The sequence below is a fragment of the Betta splendens genome, chromosome 11 (genome assembly GCF_900634795.4).
Source record: "Betta splendens chromosome 11, fBetSpl5.4, whole genome shotgun sequence".
NCBI lineage: Eukaryota > Metazoa > Chordata > Actinopteri > Anabantiformes > Osphronemidae > Betta > Betta splendens.
This window is the reverse complement of record NC_040891.2, coordinates 9,870,671-9,892,554: the sequence shown is the minus strand read 5'-3', so window position 1 is coordinate 9,892,554 and position 21,884 is coordinate 9,870,671. Positions and strand designations below refer to the sequence as shown.

General features: G+C 47.6%; 1 protein-coding gene across 1 annotated transcript in view; it reads right to left on the bottom strand.

Moving 5' to 3' along the window:
• atxn1a (ataxin 1a) overlaps positions 1-21,884 on the bottom strand; it is a 59,107-nt gene that overhangs the window by 10,876 nt on the left and 26,347 nt on the right. The window contains 1 exon segment of the mRNA XM_029166179.3: positions 9,701-9,811. The gene's annotated coding sequence lies outside the window, so the exon portion shown is untranslated.

Here is a 21,884-nt window from a genome sequence, read left to right as displayed (position 1 = left end):
GTGCAGTCGCTGCACATTCTTGCATACACTTGTACTTGCACGACTTTACACCTAATTAAACTTTGATATAAGAAGATTATTATGTGCATGAGAGCTCTCGGATCAGAGCCAGTTCATATCAGCTGACGGCATCTATACTGTGCATCCAGCACAGATCTGTACATGCTGCCCTCTACAGTACCAGAGCTCTTATCTCTCTTCACTTGACAACTCACTCTCCTGTACTCTTGAAATGCAGCAGAAATACAACATGCATTGCGCAAGGTGATATATTGCACTGCTGTTACTGGAGGTGTCACACGTGACGTGACGCTACAGTTGCGACACAACTACTAACAGAGAAGGATCATCTTGCAGTATTGTTGGCCTACACGTGGAACGCAGGAGCCTAAGAGCATGAACAGGACGGGACGGACGCGTAGTGAGAGAGTGAAAAGAAGTAGAAAGAGAGAAATGTGAAGCCCGAGCCTGTGTGTACACTCCCTTTAAGTCTGCTGACTGAGGATCTTTGCTAACCTACATAAAGGAAAAATAGCAGCAATTAGTTAGAAAGAGACGGAGGACGTGAGGGACGGCGGAAAGCCTGGGGATGCAGACGGAACAGACACTCCCACACGTTCGCCGAGCAGCGATGTCACCTGAATCCTGCTGAGTTTGCAGCGCGCAGGTGTGTGTGGAGATATCAGATGACCTGTAACCCAAGCCATCTGTCCTCCATGTGATTTAGTCTCTGTCTCACACACACACACTAACAAACACAACTTATCCACCAAAAGCCTGTGTGTGTGTGTGTGTGTGTGTGTGTGTGTGTGTGTGTGTGTGTGTGTGTGTGTGTGTGTGTGTGTGTGTGTGTGTGTGTGTGTGTTCACTCTAAGAAACTAGTGACATAGTGAAAAGAGTGTGTGTGCGTGTGTGTGTAACTTGATTCGTTCACTCATGGACTATTGTGTAACTATAGTCTGTCTATGGTCCAAACAATAGAGGTGTGTATCCTTCACACTCACTCACACCCACACTCTATACTTTAAACCCTCTTCACTTTACTGTGGACTAAATGTCTTGTTATGAGGTGATTATTATTATGCTTCAGTGTTTGCAACTACGTGATCATGTTAAACTATAAACCCAACATTTACTGTTGTAGATGGTGTTAAAGGTATCAACTCTGATGCCTTGCGTTGCCAGCAGCAACAGCGTGACCTGCAATTACATGCAGGTATGTCCGGTCCATAAACAAAGCTACCTTTAAATATCCCCTAAACAAACGTGCTCATCTATCGTTGCATTCCGACTTGGGGCGTTATGTGTGGCATGATTTTAAAAATGCCTCTGAATGAGTGCGAGTTGCGTATGAGCCACCTGGAAATGCTCCCGCTGAGGTAACAGGAGGCTCCAAACCTCCAGCAACAGCATGGAACGCCACAAGCTGCAGCACAAAGGGTTAAACCGGGTTAAAGCAGCGTTGAGTACTGGGCTCAATCAGCGTTAGTGTCAGACCATCGAATGTGGAGATAAACAAATAATAATAAAAACAGAACATTAGAACTAATCAACACTTCCATTATTTGTTGGCGAAAGCATTTAGATAAGTGCTGTCGAAAGCAGCATAGATGTGTGTTGCGTTTGAGTCTGTGTGTGTGATTGCCCAGTCATAATCATAATCGCGATCAAAGAGATAAATCCAACGTGATGCGTTATCTCACTGCTAAATATAGTTCAATTGGAAAGTACAGTGCTGCTGCAGGCTCACAATTCTCTGTCTCTCTACTTCTCTGTTTCTTCCTCTGCGTCCCTCTGTAGCCTTTTGTCTATGCGATGTGTGTTTTTGCATGTGAATTTGCATGTGTGTGTTTATGTGTGTGTGTGTGCGTGTGCCTGTGTGTGTGCACATTATGGGGACCCTTGCCAGCCTGGGAATTCTGAGAAGGCTACCACTTCATTCACGGCCGCTCTCCACTAGCGATGACACACACACACACACACACACACACACACACACACACACACACACACACACACACACACACACACACACACACACACACACACACACACACACACACACACACACACACACACACACACACACACACACACACACACACACACACACACACACACACACACAGTATGGTCGGATAGTGACAGAGTAATGGAGGATCTGCCATTGACAGATGGAGACGAAGAGCTGGAGAAGCAGAAGAAAAGGAGAGAGAAGGAAGGAGAGAGATAGTGAGGGTGGATACGAGTTATACAAACACAGTGGGACAGAGATGGAGACACGCAAAAAGAAAGAGAGACTCTGTTTCGGAAAACAAACACTTAGGCAGAGTTGCATGACTTGCACTTTCTCACCCCTCAACAACCCGATGGCTGAGGGGTGGGAGGGGTGGGGGGCAGGGTAGGAGGCTTTTAGACAGAGAGTTAGGGAGAGACGGGAAAGAGCCCGTGAGTGGAAAGAGGAAGAAAAAGAATGAGACAAATGTGTGAGAAGAGAAGAAGAAGTTCAGGACGATGGAAGGATGGGAGAAACAAGCAAAGTCGATTGTAGAAAAACTAGGGCAGACGCAGTACGCACTTCCAACTGACGTGCTGTGATATAACAAGACAAGCGTACAGGACACACACACACACACACACACACACACACACACACACACACACACACACACACACACACACACACACACACACACACACACATTTGTTGACTCTCTCCCACCCACACGCACTTGATTCAGAGCAAGAGGAAAAGTGTGTGAAGTGTACTTACCAGGGGAGCAGGAGTAGCCCACTTCTGCAGCATGCTCGCACACTCTCTCTCTCTCTCTCTCTCACCCTCTCTCTCCCTCGATCCTCTCCTCCTGTAACTCCTCTCTTTCCTCGCTCAGCCGTGTCTCTTGTCTCCAGCACCCTCAGTCTCTCCGTCTCCCTCGAGCGGAAAATCCCGAGCAGATTCAGTGTACTGTGCTGCAAACTGCTCTCAGCCTTCCTTAACCCCAGACACACAAGAGCGAGGCAGGAAGCTCCGTCACTACCACTGACACACAGCGCTCACTCAGGTGATCGCACACACACACAAACGCTTGCGTGCGCACCCACAAAGTTGGTAGCGCACAGTCGCACACGCCCACAGAGAGGGAGTCCCGCATGCACAAGTCCAACGTGTATTATGCAAGGGGCTGAATGCGAGCCAGCACTCTCACACTGTCTGCCCCACACACACACACACACACACACACACACACACACACACACACACACACACACACACACACACACACACACACACACACACACACACACACACAGCCCCTCCCACAGCTCGCTTGGCCAACTTCATCAGGTATTCATTCAAAAAACACACACACGCCAGCTGGCTGAACGCCCAGAGACCGCTTACAAGCAGAGAAAGGGTGAGGGAGGGAGGGAGGGAGGCAGGGTGTCACAGTGAGAAGGGCAGAGAGGGTAGTGTGGGAGAGACAAAGAGGGAGGGGGGAGGAGAGTGAGCAGCAGAGATTAGAGAGAGAGTACATGAAAGAGTGACACATGGAAAACACATGTATGCTTGCAAGCGCGACTGCAGCTATTTATGTTTCTGTGAACATGACTTGATAATATTTACTTATGACATGTCACTGACAGATGGCAGAGCCCAGGGAGACTTTATTAATAAATCAGTTACTCATCAGCTCATCATTAAAAACCAGGCTATTACATTTACTACATCAAACAACTCACATGTCTGTATGTACACAAAGATTAGGTCCTGAGAAGACACCTGCATCACGAAGACGCTGCCTTTTTGCAGGTATGAGCTCAGGGCTGCACTTCCCCCGTTCGACCACTAGATGTCACCAGCGATCACTTCACTGGCGGTGTGACCGTCTATTTCTGCTAGTTAGCTGACCTAGTTAAGGACCGATGGGAAGTAAATATAGATGAAGTGCTGCTCAGTGTTAAGAGATGTGGCATGTGCACGGGGAGGAGGGAGCACTCGCACGTAAGACAGTAACACGCGCACACGCGCGCACGCACACACACACACATGCGCACACACACACACACACACACACACACACACGCACACGCACACACAAGGGTAATGAATCCCAGTAGAATCAGTGGGTCTAAACAGGCTACAAACACATCCTGTTTGTGTTGGTCGCCCTCACTCAACGTGAGCAACATGTAACCAGAGGGGAGGAGAGAAAGTCCAGGAAGTGACAAGAAACAGACTCATTTTTCATCTTATTTTGGAGGATACTTCATGCACCATGGTGATAACACAGTGGGTGAGTATTTTTGAACCAGCTAATCTAAACTCACAGGCAGAGAGAGAAGATGTGGAGGGGAAGACAGACTAGACGGGAGTCTGTGTCATGGTCAGGTGACCTCTCAGCAGAATGCATCTGTTGCTCCGGCAATAACTGTTTCTTGGCATTTAATAACAAAAATCCATGTGTGTGTTGGAGGCTGATAACAACTAGAAGTGATGTTCAAATGCCCAAGGTTTCCCTATTTAGTCAAAATGAGAACTGAGAGTAAATTTCCTACTCGTTAACAAACTTTCATTGTAGTCAAAGTCTCAGGACTTACAGTTTTTAGTCATGACAAAAGTGAAGCATTACCATCAGGTCATCAAATAAAAGAGCAAAGCCAGTAAATCACAGGCAGCACTGGAGTCCTGCTCCGAACACACTTCTCCACTCTCTCTGTCTTTAATTTCTCATGTGCTTCTGCAGAGCTGAGAACACTTCCAGTCGCAGCCAGTCACTAAGGCAACTGATGAAAAGCTTCTATATATATATATATATATATACACACACACACACACACACACACACACACACACACACACACACACACACACGCACGCGCACACGCACACGCACACGCACACACACACTTATCACTGGCGTCTCTGCTCTCCCGCTCCCTCACTCACACACATTCACACACACGCTGACTCTCATGCTCTTCGTCGCCCACGCAAACTTCACACACTCTGCAGTCTGTGACAACGGCGACCCCCGCCTTCCTACACTCTTGACTCATCCTTTCCTCTGTTCGTCTCAGTCAGCTAAAGTCTCAGCTCTCTTGTTTATCCACGTCTTTCCATCTGTCTCTGTGTTGATGTGACTGTGTGTGTGTGTGTGTGTGTGTGTGTGTGTGTGTGTGTGTGTGTGTTGATGTGACTGTGTGTGTGTGTGTGTGTGTGTGTGTGTGTGTGTGTGTGTGTGTGTGTGTGTGTGTGTAGGAGCCTGTGAGGCAGCAGGTGCAGAGCCATCTAATGGTCACAAACCAAACATGCACGCAGGCAGAATAGCCGTGGGGCTGCATCTTAATCATCATTCATAACCTTTTTAACTATTACATAATGGAGCCGGCAGTGCCCTCTGAACCGTGGGGCATTTTCAGTCGTCTCTCCACACCCCTTCACCCCGTCTCCCTCACAAACCCCTCTGCCAGGCTGCCAGGAGTTAGCTTGCTGGCAGCGCTTTGTGCTACTTCAGCCTAGGCCACATCCCATTCACAAACCTACTAATCCACACATACACTATTAGAGCCCACGCACACACACACACACTGACATGAGTGTGTGTGTGTGTGTGTGTACAGGATTAGGGAGGGACTGGAATGGATGGGCAAATCGCTGCTAAGCTCCTCTATTGCTCTATAATCCAACTGAGCACACGCACACACACATAAATATGGACACATGCGTGCTGCTGCGTTCATGCCGGCACAAAAGCGATGAACTGACGTTGTCTCCCTTTCATTTTTCACAAATGTACAGTACAAAGCATCCATACATGTGCCCACGCCCACGCAGGCACAATGAAGACAAACCGTAGCAGACAAAGATGCAAATGCACAAACACGCGGGCAAACACAGACGTAAACACCCAAATATTATATCAAAGACAATATATAATCCATCTTAGAGAGTGTGTGTTACTCCACAAAGGGGAGAAAGGCAGAATGTGGGAGGGGAGGCAGCTGCAGAGAAAAGATTTTCTCTAAACGAATGAAGAAGGATAAAAAAAAAGAGAAAAGTACAACCCTGACAAGACGAGTGAGGAAAAAGACACATCAGTGTAATTCCACGTCCATTCATCAGCAGACCATCCATTCAGTCGCTCCACCCACACAACTACCACTACCACACTTTTGTCTCTTCCCACGTGTATTAAAACGTGTAATGTGCAGAACCGGCAGGTGTCTTAACATATCATAAATCGGCCATTTAGCCGATTTATGATATGAAACGATGTCGGGCTGTGATGTTTCTCGCTCAGTATAATGAGGAAACACAAAGGCATATTTGTGATGGTGCCTCCATGAATCCACATCAGGAACAGAGAGGCGAATGTGGAGGCGACCTGCCCCCCGTGATGGGCTCAGGACGGCAGACTGGCACTAACGGGCATGAATGGACATGGTGTGGACACAGGAGGTGGGCGAGTGCTCAGCATGTGTCCTTGTCTATACAATATGTGCCTGTGAGCAATGTGTTACAGCTTTTCATGAGCACACTGGCAAATATGTCAGACAGGCTCCGCACACACACGCACACGCACACGCACACACACACACACACACACCACTCAGCCTCCTGCTCTATGCAACAAGCCCCCATCGCCTCTGAGGACGTGCGTGCAGCAAACAATGGAGCGGCGTGCTGTAGAGCAGAGCCATCATTCAAACTCTGAGCATAACCCACAGGTGGCTGCACACGCAGCAGTGTGTGTCCTTGGAAAGCCTGAAGCGATTATATCACACTGTTCTTTATCATTTACAACCTACAAATACTCATGGGACTAAAATATAAAAATGCAACATACCGATAATTCTAATAGGGATTTAAAGGCAAACTTAATTGTCTTCAAGTGACTGAGTTGACATAATCCTATAATTAACTAACTGAGCTATAGTTTGAGTTGGGATTTAAATATTTACATTCCAGTCTGTTCTGGATGTATGCAAATCGGTTTGCATGTGCAGGCTGCTGTTCTTGCACTCGGGGCGATGACACACACACACACACACACACACACACACACACTTGTCCGTTTATGCACACACAAACACTTGAAAGGAAATTCCATCCCAGTGACATTCTCTGGGTGGGCCTTTCAAAGTAAGGAAAGAGCAGCAGCGTGTGTGTGTGTGTGTGTGTGTGTGTGTGTGTGTGTGTGTGTGTGTGTGTGTGAGTGAGTGTTTTGTGTGCCGCATTTCCTGTGTGCAGCTGCGTAACGGGCTGAACGACAAATCACATGTTTTAGATGCTTTGGCTCGCTCTCACACACGTTTGTCTCGGGGGGTGGATGTTTGTCTCCCTGCAAAACACCAAACTCTTTGACCCTGACCCACTTTCAACACCACACTCCCGCTTTGCCTAGAAGACCGCGGTGCGTGTCTGTAGTATGACAGCAGTTATGTAAGGAGAGAGTGAGAGGGTGGAGCGAGGAGGAAAACCAGGGGGGAGGGAGCGCAAGATAAAAGTCAGTGGAAATGAAGGAGACGCACAAAGGAGACGGATGGAGACAGTGATGTCACCTTGTAGTATCACGGCGACGAGAAGGACAAAGACAGAGAGAGAGATTGAAAGAGACGCTGAGGAGCGGACGTGGGAGATCTATTAGCTGATAGAAGTCACCCTCCCACTCCTCGGGCTGATTCAAGGAGGTTGTGTGTAACGCTGCGTGTGTGTGTGTGAGTGAGTGACAGTGAAACTCTGGCTTGGGGCCTGGGGGCATAATGTAGTACTACTAGACATCTCTCTATTGAGACTGCAGTGAGTCTTTCTCCTCTCGCTTTGTGTGTGCGTGAATGCGCATGAGTGTGTGTAAGAGGCACCAACAGCGAGAAAGAGAAAGGTTCAGTCAGGTATTTCTCTCTCTCTTGTTCACGCAGGATGAGCATTACACCTTTACGTCCTGCAGAGTGTTTATGTGTCAGCGAACACGTTTGAGTCAACTCATTATACTCCTATGTGACAACATGTGTGTGTGTTTGTGTGTGTGTTTGAGGAGGACAGCATAATTGAATGCCTCGGTTCAAGACTTGCCAAGAGCACTTTTCCCATACACCAGGGAGCCAAGACTTCCCCAACCCGCCAAGAATAGCACCGTGTCTCTCTCTCTCCCTCTCTCTCACCCACCCACACTCAGACTTTTTACTCTTTGGATTCAACAAGAAATGGGCGATAATGTAAATGAGCAAAAACACAGCTTCGCACACATTCATTAGCACGGCGCAATACAAAAGAAAGATGGAGGCCCTTTCTGCAGCGTTTCAACGCGCGGTCACGGTCTCACTTGTTGGTCAAATATATACTCTGACTTCCCGTTTGTGATAAAAATGTCGCGCTAATGAAGCAAGACTGAAAGCGCAGTTCACTCCGACTGCTCCGAACGAGTGGGTAAAAACTGGGACCCGAGTCACAACGCGATCAACACGTTTAATGTCCAGAAGAGTCTGTCTGTTTCACAATTACTTTTTAATGCCTGCGCTGTTGATGCCGGTGCGGTGCAATAATGAAATGTTTTTAATTAGTTTGTGATGCATATTATTAGCTCGTGGATGGACAGATCAGTGCTGCCTTGAGACTCAACCTGCCAATTAGTTTCCTGACGCTTTGGTGAAGTCGGACATTAATCTTTCGCTCTATGTGCAGCTGGAGGTCGGTTAGTGTTTGCTTTAGAGCCCCCCTCACGTCAGCTTGATATTGCTCACGACAGCAACACTCAGACATCCTGTACAGAGGATGCCTGAGGGGAAAATAATACCGATTTTTAAATGTGTAGATGAGAACTTGAACAACTTTGCCTGATGTGTGTTAACACTGAAGCAGCCGAGGGAAGGAACCAGGGGCCATAAGTCACGCAGAGGATGGTCACCTTTGTGATTTGCTCGGCTGATATGTCTGCAAGCGAGATGATGTGCAGCAGCTCCAAACGTGCTTTTTTGCAGCTGACCCTGTGATCCAGCTTCACTGTGGAACGGGAGGGAGTGCAAAGAGAATTCCTCCTCTGGGGACCGATACTACGCAGAACGACGGCGCGTGCTGCGAGTGATTCAGAGAGAAATCAAAGCATCTGCTGCACACAGTCATTTAAAGAGTGAGGAGAGAGAAATTCATCAATGAGCCCAATTCAACACATGCATAAGCAATAAATATGAGCACCAGCGACGGACTATTATGAGGGAAAAACACATTTCTGTCATTTAGTCACCACTTTGTAAAAGCTGTATTTGCTGCAGCTACAAATGGGCAAAAACCTTGGTTCATTCACTGCAAAGCTTCACATGTGATGACGCTGTCACTTCACTCACATCACCATCCAGTGTACTTGACTTAACATGCATCTGTGCTGTGACCACAGCGACAGATTCATCAGCAAAACAAGCTCTTGGCTGCGGAGCGGGCGCATCGCTGAAAAGTCCTTGATGTCAGACTTAATAACGTCAAATATCACATGAAAGTCACACTAACAGCTCTTAGGTTGGAACGGCATCATGGTAACAGTCTGTCACTAATGATTCAGCATTAGGGAGTCGACCGCTTTCTGCCAGCTTACAAAGCACAGGCTCAGGTCACGTGGGTCTTTATCTGCTATATTCAGCTTCAATAGCAACAAACTCTGCGGTTTCCTTAATTACATCAGGTCAAGAAGAACAGGAATATTCTCACCTCATTCAACACAACTTGTCCAGGCCCTCCCCTCTGGCGGGTCAGCGGTTACTGTCCAGGGCCCCAGACTGTCCCAGAATGCAGCTGGCCGACTGGCGGACTCGGCTCTCCCTGATGGAGCAAAGCAACGGAAGTCAAAGCGGCAGAAACGACAATAAACTTCTCCTGCAGATACAAATCAAACTAGCGACGCTAGAATGCAAAGTGTGCCTGAACCTCCGTTCATCCAGACCTAGAGCTGGAGCGACATATTTGTCGTTCTGACACCAACCCGCTCTGCATATACATGTATATACAGGTCACCGTCATTCTCGCTACGAACCTCCGGTGCATCTTTTAAAACATCAAAAGTGCAACAAGCGCGCTGAGGCAGGCGCCCACGCAGCGGCGCGAGAGGCAGGGCTCACACTGTGGGACTAATTAGGCAAGTGGCGGCGGCGTGATGGCGGCCTTACGGGCAGACTAGAGGCGCGTGCCCTGCTGGGTCCAGGTGAGGTAGTGCCTCATCCGTTCCTGCATGTTAGAGGTTCAGAGGAACGCTCACTGGCCTTCAAAACAAGAGGGAGGGACGTTCACATTAACTGTAATGCAGCTGCCTGGACCGCTGTCCATTGAGAGGGAGCAAAAACCCAGGACAAGGCAAACTAAGAGTTAAATCCTCGCACCGTGTCAGAATATTAAATAATGAATGAAGCACCCACTCCGGTGCCAGCTGTGTTTAGTATCACGCACAGAGAAAGCAAGAGTGGAAACAATTTACTCAATTTGACACAGATTTTCTATTTGCTGAGTTTATTGATTTATTTTAACGTATTTACGGAGTCCGTTCCTTGTTTGTTCTTGTTGTGCCTGTAGTTCCCAGCAGCAGCACGGAGATATTTGATTAGCCTGTCATGTAAACATGTAGACAAGGTCTATCTGTACCCTAATTGACTTCCTGATGATTGCAGGTAAAAGACAAACAACTCTACGACTGGGATTGCACACATGATAAATGTCAGCCTTTTTATATAATGTGATGCTTCTTAAAGGCAATAGGACGCCCATGAGGTGCGTATTTGACAGTGGGTGTTGTGCATCAATACAGAAAAATATTTTATAGGGAACAGCACAGGAAACAGGGGATAGGACACTGGAGGAGTAAGTTGATGTATGCAGCAACAGAAAACAACAGGGGGCTGAGTTTACTAAAGACGTGACGGAGAGACAGAGGAGAAAAATAGCTGTGGACTCAGGCCATGGATTAGCAAACAGCAACTGACAAAGAAATCCATCATATAGTAATAAACCAGTGAGAGCGGATAAGGGACGGGCACAGAGAGCAACACACGCAGCGGAGCAGTTTAAAAAAGGAAGGTGGAAGAGAGGCAATCCAGAGGTGGCAAAAAGGGAAGCCAGATGGAGCGGAGGGAGAGGACGGAGAGGAAGAGAGAGGCGGTGAGACAGAGAGAAACAGATGGTGGCAGAGAAGAGGCAGACACAAACACTGGCTCCGGCAGCGAGGCACAGTGGGGAGCGTGGAGAGCCCTCGAATGTCAGCGGAACGGGAGGAGGAGGAGGCCTTGGCTCCAGAACTTGCAAAAGTTCTTTGAGGCGAATACTACAATACCTGAGATTAGTTTATATGTAGTTTTGATGCTGTACATGAGACTGAACATGCATCTACGTGACAGGAGGACGATGGGTCAATGACTGAGGAGAGGCTTTCTCTGTCCTTGATCACACCACCATCACGTCTGTGAACTCAGTCGACTCTTCGTCTTCCCGAAGTGCCTGCATTCTTTACATTCCCTCTTCGCCAAGTGCACATGCAAAATGTTGTCCACCCGCCATCGCCGCGACCTCTGCCAAAGGCTTCTGGCCTAAAAAGCACACGCTGCTGAATGTGCAGCCACAAGTACTGGTTTCGGAGGACAAGCTCGGCAACAACGGCTTCTGAAGGTCACGCTTGCTCTCCAGTTACTCAATTACAGGCTTGAAAGCTGCAAAAATGCAAGTTAGCAAGTGATACAATACTAATTATGACATATTTATAAAGATTTTGCAACACAGGACATGTGACAGTCACACGTGCACACGCACAGAATGTGTGGGAACTGACGTAACGTCTGACAACTGTGTGTGTGTGTGTGTGTGTGTGTGTGTGTGTGTGTGTGTGTGTGTGTGTGTGTGTGTGTGTGTGTGTGTGTGTGTGTGTGTGTCTGCACAGACCAAGTGATTGACCATCGCTGTAACGTAAAGGAAATGCCTTCCTCCACCACAGCCCCATTTTCCTAGGCTCCAGCATATCTGCCATTCCACAAGCGAGGAGTCAACTCTCCGAGGCTCTACTGTAGGTGCTAGCAGCGGAGAGGAATGTTATCTTGGGTGCACACACGTCTGGAGAAACCGGCTTCCTTTTTCCTCGCCGCTACCTTTTATCTAAGAAACAACATCTTTCTTTCGTTGCTGCTTTGTTCCTGCAAGCGTGCACGTGCCAGCTGCGTGAGCTCTGTGCCACTAGAACAATTCCTGGTATTGACCTGGACTATTTTTAACGCCCAATTTACTGATAATATACTGTTGAGAGGAAGGAAAGAACAACATGATCACAAGGCAGGAAGCAAATACAAATCATTCGGTGGAGAAACATAAAAGGGAGGTCGGCCCTTCCAGGTTCACAATACTCTGGCTCGTCCTGATGCTTCCTTTAAACAGCATTTACAGCAGCTTCCTGCTCCTGTAGGAGACGGTCAGGGACGTGAGGAATCAACCCACACGCGTACAGAAAGACCTGAGGGAGACATGACTCTGTGGATGCTACAGGTGACATTAAGCTCTAGCTGGGTGTTACTCATTATCAATAAAACACAGTGTTATAGTTACAGCCTAATGTCCAATTAGCTGAGTAATCAGCTCAGGAGGCCACTATTGCAACACAGCTCTGTCGACACCCATCACCCAGGAGCACAGCCCTCCTCTGTATTCATGACAAAGCATGCCACCGCGTGAATCAGACCGTCAGAGCGGCGTCCTGTAGGGTTACACAGCCTGGCTTCACTGGCTGGAGCACGCACGCACGCACGCACACACATACATACATACATACAGCGAAAGGGCAGGCATTTAACAGTTCCCTACTGTACAAAGACAATGGCGTTAGACGCATCCAGGTGCGTGTGTGTGTGTGTGTGTGCGTGCGTGTGTGTGCGTCTCCGCGTTGAGAGAATAGGAAGCCTGCTTTGTGTGCCAGCCCTCTCCTTGGCAGCCAAACAAGGACACACAGACACCCAAGCAACGCACAGCGCTGAGCATTTTTAATTGGCCACTGATTTGCCAGTTAGTGTTCCTACCCCTCTCTTCACCTCACTGTGCTGGCCCCGAGCCCTCCAGCTGTGTGTGTGCCAGGCTGGAGTGAGTGAGTGTGTGTGTGTGTGTGTGTGTGTGTGTGTGTGTGTGTGTGTGTGTGTGTGTGTGTGTGTGTGTGTGTGTGTGTGTGTGTGTGTGTGTGTCATCCTGGGGTAGTTAGTTCCATAGAAAGTGGGGATTTGTGTCTGCATATATGTGATTGTACAGCACAGAAAGGTGTCACTTCGTTTCAGACTTCACACTTGTTTGTGTGCTGCTAAAGAAGCTTCCTATCGGTGACACCTTCTCCAGGCCTGTATGAAGTCTGTCAAGTTGGATTAATGAAACATAAAACATTTCCAATCCAACTCTAAATGCTACAAGCTCTCTCTCACACACACACACACACACACACACACACACACACACACACACACACACACACACACACACACACACACACACACACACACACACACACACACACACACACACACACACACACACACACACACACACACACACACACACAGCTGTACTGCACGGATCACCAAGACATATTAAAGCCTGTTTCCATTAAAGTCTGTGGTTTGTGTTGCTCTCACCACTGTTAAAGCGCTAAGTGCTTACAGACGCTTAGAGAACATGATCACATAAACTAGGACTAATGTGAGACTTTGTGTAACCACAGGGGTGCGCTGTGGAGCATTACAGAGGCACATAAAAAAAATGCACAGACGATCCCTTTACTAAGGTGTGTGTGTGTGTGTGTGTGTGTGTGTGTGTGATTGATGTGGCCAATACCAGACTGCATCCTGCCCCGTGATGTTTTGCAAGGCAATGGCAATCACCACTCATTCCTCCTGCCCACTAATACACACTATGAGCAACCCAAGGTCAAAACAAAATGGATGGGATGTGTGTGTTTGTGTGAGTGTGTGATGACATCATTACTAGAGCAGAGCACTCTGTGGCTGATTGATGGCGAGAGGGTTTTTATGGTCGACTGCTGTGAGCTCATTGCCCGGCAACCAGACGACTGGACCTTGTGCGAGTGTGTGGGCCCATGTGTACGACCTCAGTCTTGCAGAGACACACACACACACACACACACAGAGCATGTTTCTCTACTGTACTGCTTCACAGAATCACACCAGCAGTGACACGTGACGACAGCCTGGCTCAACAACTGAGGAGGATACACTGCTGTGTAATTGCGGTGTGAAATTTTGCAAAAAAGCTGCTTTAAAATAATAAATGAAACCAAACAAATCAATCAATCAATCAATCAATCAATCAATCAATCAATCAATCAATCAATCAGAGTATTAATAGGTCAGGGCAGCACATACTGTACTTGTTTCTGAACTGATGACAGGTAAAAACCTGCTCAGCCACTATATTGTACTTTCACCTCCCGGTGACTCACAGCTCACATTCACAGGACAACGCTGATTTTATTTTGGGTTCAGAACATTTTTTCTTCTGTAATTACATCAGATGATTTCAGCGGAGGAATAAAACGCTGCTCCCCATGCTCCCCTGCTGTGTGGGCTGCCATGGTTCTCCCATTCCTGCTTGATATGGTCCGCTTCTGATGAAACCATAAGGAGTTTATTATTGATGTCTGCTCTTTTGGGACGAGTAAACACATGTTGAGCTGTTTGTGAGGCAGCCATTGAAGCGGGTCATATTCTGGGCTGCGGGTGTTGTTTCCACTTTAAATCTACTTTCTATGTACAGGACAAATGAATACCCCTGTAGTTGTTGTCTGCAGGTTATAGCTTGAACATGTGTGAACATGTTTTGACCTAATCAATGTGAAGAAGAGTAAGATCTCTGATTTTTTGTCTGTTCAACATCTAACATGTTCTCTGTGAAGACTCTTTTCTAATAGAATAACACACATTTCCCCTAAATCACATTCATGTTGACACTACTTAGATAACACCTACTAACAAGCACAGAGGGGCTACACACCTGCAAGAAGATCAATAAAGTTCCTAATGTATCACAAGTGGGACATTGCTTTCATAAAACTGGATCATTTGCATCAGAAGATGATAGTAAAACCAGAGGAGGAAACAGACATTATCTGAGCCAAAGCTTTTGACGCATGCACCACAGCTGGAGGCTGGAGGCCTTCTCCCACCTCCCACTAAGGCTCTATGACCAATAGTGTAAACACATGCTTTGGTTTGCTTCTCAAGCACATTACAGCAAAAGCGCAGACTGTCTGTCTGGATCTGTTTCTGGTGCAGAGCAGGGAAAAAAAAACAAATAATCAGCTTTAACTGTGAAAACAAAATGACAGTTTGATACAGTATATATGTAAAATTAAAACATGTAATCGCGCACTACTGCTGAGATGTCTGAGCCCGTCACTGTACAGCTCCATGAATAAAACATCTTCCTGCCAAGGTTAGAGTGTTGTCTTTCCACTGAGCTCACATATAACAAAAAGGCAAATCTAGCAGGTAATAGTATGAAATCTCCTGCTGACTGTGGCCCAATTTATAAATGGAGCAGCAGCCGTGGCCTGTGGTTAGACAGACTCCCACAGGGAGGGGGGTCAGAGGTTAATGCAACAGCCGTGTCCTGATGTGAAGGACCAGTCATGTCTTAAGGTGAGTCACTTTCTTCCTTTCCTTTAACTCAGACGTGTAAATTGCAGTTATTACTGTAGTTGTGTGGTGGATCTTTAATCATATGGACAGCAACTCGACTGGGTGTCAGTCTCAACAGTTAAAGCCAAACATCCTGCACATCTACTCTGAATTTAACACACATTAAAAATAAAAATAAAAACTCTGTGGTGGATGAGGGTGGGTGATAATAACAAAAGCGTTAGAGGAGAATGAATAAAAGAAGAGACGGAGCAAAAAGAAAAAAAATGAAAACTCAGTTTGATAAAAGAAAAAGGAACTCGTCTGAGCGTCTCTCTCTCTCTCTATTTTATTCCATGATCTTCAAAGCCCGTTGTAGAACTCCTGAGACAACGCTACCAACGCTGGTCACACACACACACACACACACACACACACACACACACACACACACACACACACACACACACACACACACACACACACACACACACACACACACACACACACACACACACACGCGACTGAACCAAAGCAACAATACGCTGGAAACTCAGACAGAAGAAGGGAGGGAAACGCCTGAGTCAGAGAGGAGGACATTAAATCGAGTGCATCAAAGCGACTGTATGTGACAGGAGAACAACTACAAGCCCAACGTCAGCCAGACGCAGGGTGTCTGTGGGACCCGATCTGGGTTCTGTCGCGTGCAGACAAACTTCAGCAGATGTAGGTGTCTCGTCTGAGGCCAGGAGGTGAAACGCGCCACTTTCCCCTCAGCAGCCTCCTTCGCACGGGGAGCAGAGTCACAAACAAACCTCGGCACATCACAACAGAACCCGCTCGGGATCAGGAGAACGCCTGCTCTGTACTGCTCTATCACCAATCTGCACGGCTGATGGAGTCAGACTCATTATTGGCTGCGGCTCCTGCAGCGGCTGCTCAGTCTGGGGAAATAATATTTCTTTACGCCTTGTTAACTCTGCTCCTCTCCTGTTCCTCCACTGCCTGCGTTTTGCCTTTGTCTCCGTCTTTCACGTCTAATTCTCTCATCCCCCTCGATGCCTCCTCATTGTTGCCATTCACTGCTGTCACCGCGTCTCTCTCTCTCTCCTTCTTCCTTACGTGACCTTTAGGCTTTTTTCCTCTCTTCTATCAGCACGCATCCACCGTACATGCAACAGCAACAGTACTGTCAGTGTGTGTGTGTGTGTGTGCGTGTGTGTTGCACACAGGAAACACTTGTCAGATCAGCAATGAGAATGTTTTACACACAGCTCAGTATCACGCTCAATTGGTTAACTAACTACGCACGCGGCTCATGATGAGCGGCAACGAGCTGACGGCGACGCGGCGCGTGTCCCATTACTGCCCAAATACAATTACCTGCAGACACAAGCTGAGCTGTCCCAACAGTTATAATTAACCAGGTTCTTACAAGACGCCCAGAGTGGATTTTGCATCAGGCTGGCATCCGCGCATGAGACACTGATGCCTGCAAATCCTGCTTTAAGAGATACGCCTGACAGAACGTCAGCAGAAGCCAGTCGGCTTCATTCTGAGAAAAACGCGTGACCCGACCCTAGTTTCCTGCTAATGATGACTGCAGATGAACAGTCAGAGGCACATTAACGGCCTTATTCCTCTGTGTGTGGGCTTCACTCCGTTGATGAGACAGGTGTAGTGTAGAACAGGTCGAACTGTCGAAGCTGATATTGCAGCGTGACGGGTCCGACCAGGAGGGGGCTCAACCAGGAGCCACTCTGACATGTCATTGGAGGCAATTTGTGAAATTAGTCATGGCTTCTTTCCATTAAAGTCCTCATTAAGTCTGCAAGCGAGCAGGCGTGCATAACCTTCCTCATGAGGCAGGCGTCCTGACCCACACCGGGAGGAGCGTAGGTGTGACTCATAACATTAACGATCGCCTCACTCCGATCACATGTCCCAGGAAACCACGACACGGTGACAATGAGCCAACACAACAAAGCCCGGTGCGAGCGTGCGGTTTAGTTCAGAGGCGTGTTATTTCCTACGTGGCGGTGCAGCGGGATCCAGGGAGAGCGACAGTGCGTTTGTGTGGCTGGTGAAAAGATGACATCATTACTACAGTATGAATGGGTGTGGGCCGAGGCAGGGCCGTCATGGCCGGCTGCCATGTGGAGTCCATGAACATGATGTAGACCCACACACAGACGCTCTCGGCCTCAGTGTGACATTCAGGTCCTGTGAGACCGCCTCCCTCCGACTCCTCTCGTCCCGGTTCGTCCTCTTTTTCTGCCGTCTCTCCATCGCTCGTGTTTACTCGAAGCCTACATGGCATTCCTCCCCTTGCTCCATCTGCGCTCACTGGCAGGCTGCATACTAAATTAAATCAAATTGAGCATTAACTTTTTTTTTAGTATTCACCACCAAGATATTACATCTTCCACCAATGATGTCTAATTTAGCGAGTAATTTACTCGGGTTTCTGACGAACCATGCCAGGCAGAAAAAAGACATCCCCCCATCGTGTCCTCCTTTTCTCACACCTTTAATCTCCCCCCACAGAGCTGTTCTCTGTATTTGATCCTTTTCTATCTTTCCTCTTTCCATTTCTTTAGTCTGATGCATTTGTTTCTACCTTTTTTACTTCCATTTTTCTCCTAGTGTACTATTTGTGTGTGTGTGTGCGTGCGTGCGTGCACACGTGCTGAAGGCCAGAGCACAGAGGGGAGCCATTACAGCAATTTACTGCAGTAAATCCAATGAAATGAAAACATCTGTGTTTGACCGGAGGGACTTTCCTATATGCTCCTTTTGCTGTACAGCAACCTCAGCTGGTCACTGTTTGTGTGTGTGTGTGTGTGTGTGTGTGTGTGTGTGTGTGTGTGTGTGTGTGTGTGTGTGTGTGTGTGTGTGTGTGTGTGTGTGTGTGTGTGGTGTTTGGGGGATTCCATTCTGCTTAGTGTCTCATTACATCATCACATGGCGCTCTGGGCTCACTCACACACAGACACACATATTGTAGACACACTAATACACAGACAGAAACTAAATGTGTGTTAACTGCAGCAGGACATGTGGGATATATTGTAATGAAGTCATATTATTGCAGGGGCACATCGGTTGACTCTCAGGGAGCTTTTATAATAGACATATATAATGCATGTAAGAAGAGAAAAGCAGGAGCCAGGGTGGAACCAGAGAACAGGGGAGTGGTGAGAGGAATAAAGTGAGGTTAGAAAGAGGGAGCGGTGACTTAGTGAGAAGAAAGGTGACATGATTACATAAATACAACCCCTGCAGTCCATCATCTGCAGAAAAACTACAACCTGCACCAGCTCAGAGAGCAAAGCTGGAGGAATGGATTTTCCTTAACAAAGGTCAAGAGACATAAACACAAAAGAAAGAGAGAGAGAGAGAGAGAAAGAGAGAGAGAGAGAGAAAAAAAGATGGTGATTCAAAAAGAGACAGACAGTAAACAAACTGAAGCTGAGATGAAACAGAGAAGCTACTGTGAAGCTGCATCAGACCGGACAGTAAAACAGAAACAGCTGGACCATCGTCCACAAACCTTGATCCATGTACAGTGACCACACTGCAGCTGCTCCTGCCTGCTTATCAACAGTAACAGTATGTGAACTTTTACTCTCTCTCTAAACCTTCCGTTCACCCATCATGACATTCGCCGTGTTTAATACCATGGGGTGATTTTGCTCTGGAGCACGTTTCTAACGGCACGTGATACCCGATACCGTCCTCCAGTCCGGTCGGCTCCGCATCCGTGTTCCCACTGCACAGATGCGCGACTGGCTAGCGGACAGATTGACGATCTGTCTCGCTGGCTGGCAGCCGGGCCACCGCACAGCTGTCCCGCTGATTGATAAAGCTCTCCCTTTGCAGGCCGCATTCGGTGCTGGGCTGGATATCACCCACATCACGCGTGCTGTGCATGTACAGTCAGTGCCTGCGTGCGTGCAGTGTGTGTGTCTGTTTGAATAACTTCATGTGTGTTTGTGAGTTGCGTCTCCAGCGCAGGGAGGGGCCCTGTTGCTCTCTGCTGTTATACAATACATATTGTATAACAACTGGCAGTGTGTGGGTGGCTCCTGCCATCTGGAGAGATGCAACCCCTGCTGTGACTGACACTACACACCCTGCGCTTGTGTGTCTGTGCACATTTTGTTTGTGTCTACACTGTTGCTACAAATAGATACAGCGTCATCTACAGTACTGTAGTTGGGCTCCTGGGTTCATGCGCATGACAGATTAAAATGAGGCAGGATGAAATACATGCATTTTTATAGAATCCACAGATGTCTATTATCAATATCATCAATAATAGCGGATAGATGAAATATTGTCCTCTGGAGGTTTGACAGCAGATAACAGACAGTGACGACTTCATTATGTGACCTAGCAGGAGACTCTCAGCTCTGGTCTCCACAGAGATGGACTCAAACAAACAGTCTAGGAAAAACCTTCATCCACAAATAAACAAATACACACACTAACGCAACACAGGGTGAACAGGGTGCTGAGAGAATTCACTCCATCAACTCCAAGCCAGTGCTCAACATTGAACTGTTGCTATGGAGAGGAAAAACATGGCTTTCCGGGCTATTTTAAGGCAACTGGTGTTATACTTTTTTTTTTTCGCTGCATACATCAGAGTCAAGCAAACTGTGATAGCGAGCGCTGCTACTACACTGTATAGCTGCGTCAGTGCGACATGCTTTTTAATTAGTGGACCCACTGATCTGTAGCTAGTCAGTTTATCATAATGGGGTGAAGACATCCGACTGCAACACAAACTGCTTCAAGCCTACAGACATCACACGACACACGTCCTGCTCTGCTAAAAGCCATGAAGTAGAACACTAACATATGACAGTATGGAGGCTGTACGGTACTGGAGGCTCTGGGTGTGCGCTTTCAAGGTAAATGTGTGACATCCAGGCAGGGAGAGAGGTGTTGTCTCCGTTTTTAGCAGGTGACTTCACACCGCGACAGGAAGCTCCTGGAGCTCACGTCCTACATGCAGCACCAGTAGCTGCCACCTCTTCTTCTGCAGCCGTCATTAACATACGGCTGATAATTATTCCTACGATGTAAAACACTGGCACCCGTGCACAAGGTGTTACAAATGTATATACTGCACCATTCAGATACCGAGGTTCAGGTGCTCAAGATGCTGGAAATCCCTGAATCCCCAAGGTGAACCCTGTCAACTAAAGACTGCAGAGAAGCCTACAGTAAATGCTTCATATGGGGCTGCTTCCTACTGTGGACACATTTCACCGGCTCCGCAAAAGCGCACGTTGACACTGAGTGACAGGTTCTGACGAGCCGAACCTGAATATTCAGACAGTGCAGACAGACCCAGTGATGTAGTAGTAATGACGCGCTCGCTGCGTACGTCCGCGGTGGCAGCAGGTACATCAGCCGTCTGCAAACGGCTGCGGTCGATCACACGAGCCACGTCCCCAACAAGTGTCTGCTACCGTCACATACAATGGACCTCTTTCATACATTCAAAACAAGCCAGCTGCAATTTGCAATGTGCTGACGGTGACATGTTTAATAAACAAATGGCCACAACTGAGCATGCTTACACTCGGCACCACTAATTTACTGTTCTGCAACTCTGGAGCATCTGTCACTTGTGCCACATGATGCTATGACCGTTTGGGCCTGCGTGAAGCTGGTTGGAGGGTCACTGAGTCCACTGGCCTAACGGCGGCTCAAAGGGTCCATTAACGACAATGAAAACTAGCCTCCGGGTAACACCCAGGGTCTAGTGGAGCACACAGGAAGACCAACGCTGTAGTTACATCATATTTCATGCTCACCACTTCCCCTTCGCCCATAACCCCAAGCAGGAAATTGTTCCTACAAAAATGTGTGTCGTACAGTATAACAGAATGCTTACAGTACAGTACACACAAGTGGGTGTGTGCAAGGCTGACGTGCCTTTAGATCGGTCTCTTATTTAGGTCACGTTCACACACAGGTCTGAAAGGGTTATGGGAAAGAGGCCTTGGCTGCAAAAAGAGGAGGTGAAAGAGCAAGAGAAGGCAACGAGAGCACGCAAGAAACCGAGAGGAGGCTGCAAAACATTAACGTTCAGGCCGGCTGCAAACTGCACTTTATTACTTGAAGACACGCCGTTTTGCTTTACGCGCTGCCAGGTTGTGATACAACTGAAGTTCACACTGCTCTGGATTAGATTTGACTAAGGGAGAGTTTAACTGTAAAGCTCAGGCCAATGG